The sequence below is a fragment of the Theobroma umbraticum genome, unplaced genomic scaffold (genome assembly GCF_002168275.2).
Source record: "Theobroma umbraticum cultivar Fairchild unplaced genomic scaffold, ASM216827v3 scaffold_12.1, whole genome shotgun sequence".
In the NCBI taxonomy this organism is placed as follows: domain Eukaryota; kingdom Viridiplantae; phylum Streptophyta; class Magnoliopsida; order Malvales; family Malvaceae; genus Theobroma; species Theobroma umbraticum.
The window spans coordinates 2377857-2379803 of NW_018397269.1; positions in this window are offsets into that span (position 1 = coordinate 2377857).

The following is a 1947-nucleotide window of genomic DNA, read 5'->3' on the forward strand; positions in this document are numbered from 1 at the left end:
TATATAAATATGAACTTTTCTCCACCTAACAAACATATCATTTAGGTTGAAAACATGGGCTCGTGGCATTGTCCTCTTGCACTCTTTGGCCTCGAATGGCATTGCTCGGTGCACTCTTGCCTCGAGCTCCCTCGCCTTGATCGCTACTTTTGCATGCTTCTACCTCAGACACCCTTGCCTTGCACATTATCTAGTCGCACATTGATCCTTTGTGTATCACTATTTCAGTACTCTTGTCTTGTGCAAACTTCCCTTGCATGTACTATTTCCTTAGGCATCAGTTGCAGACAAATCCACCATTACTTTGGCCTATTGGTCTCGACGATTTTGCATTTTTATCTTTGGCCTCTTGGCCTTTCTAGCTTTTAATTATGGCGATTCCATCGCCATTAATCTTTATCTCTTTCGAACTCTATGATACTCCATTTTCGCTCATTGTTGCTCCACCTTGTGCAACATGATGTTGCCTAATCTCAATGCACTCGTAGGTTTTGCTGGCCACGGATGGTGGCACTCCTCGCCATTACTCTAGCGCTCCTCTCAGGTTGCCTAGGTTGCTTGATGGGTTTCTTTTTCCCTGTGCAACACTAGGCTCCCAAGCTTTGATCGCTTCTCAAGTCCTTTCATGTGCTAGTCACCACCTTCGTTGCTTGGATCCTCTTTATCTAACAGAATAGCCATGAGCTTGTTACACAAAAGACATTTGTTGTGCTTCCTTTTCTAGCTGTTCCACGTGATGACTACCTTGGTTCAGTCATGTGTCAACTTTTCCTTGACCTCTTTTTCTGAACCACTTCCTTCTCTCCCCCACTGTTGCTCTTCTCCTTAGGCCGAAATGAGCAGAACTTGATCAGAAGCTAGACCACCGTTTTGTTTTGCGTGAGCTTTTGCACTCCTTTATGCTGAAGCTCTTGTTTCATCCATGGCTTTAACCCATCCATAAACGCAAATAGTGTTTCCTTCTCACTAAAGTCCCCCACTTGCAATACTAAATCAAAAAACTCCTTCACTTACTCTCGCACTTCATCCTTTTTGACCAGCCTTCTTAGTTTTCCTTTTGCCTCATCTTGAGCTATTCAAGGTAAAATTGTAGTTGAAACTCCCTGTAGGTTGCTTATCAATGATCGCTTCCTTGAGCTTGTCAACACATCAATGTCTCTGCCGTAGTAAAGCTATGTCCACTAGGTACATGGAAACTGTGTTGAGGCGCACAACGCTCTCCATGAAACCGCATGGTCCGAATACACTACTCCAGACTCCATAAGAAATTATTAACATACTTGGTCTATCTTTGGCCTTAAAATTCCTTGGAATTGTGCACTTCCAATCGAGTCCCCATTTGGACAACAGGCACGCCACCCGCTCTAATTGCCTTAAGTGTAACAAGCTCATCTTTGAGGCCCACATACCTTGTTCTCCAATGCCTCGAGTAGTTCCTCCAGCGTGTCATCTTGTTAGTTCAATATGTCCACACTGAGTCATTTCTAGACTGAGGTATACAAGGGGCTAGACTATTGACCTAGGCCCAAAAGCTCAATCCAAAGTTGAGCTTGGACATAGAATTTTAGGCCTCAGCTTAGCCAGACTCAACTCGATTATTTTATTTTTTTTGTTAAATAATATATTTTTATTAAATTTAAAATTTTTAAAAATCTTAACGATTGAAATAGAATAATATACTATTAGTATAATAATAAAATAATAATTAAATAGGTTGAGTGGAGTTGACTCGGGCTTGACTTTAAATATGAAAGGCTCAATAATCTCGGTACAAGTTGATCTATGAACAACTCTATTAATCTTGATCAAGCATAAGTTTATTGACATAAGTTGTGATAATTAATTAACATGTTAATTAAAAAAACAATTATTTGCTAACAAGTAAGTGATGTGGTATTAAAAGAATAATTATTTTATAATGACGTTATGTCTATTTTAGATACTTCA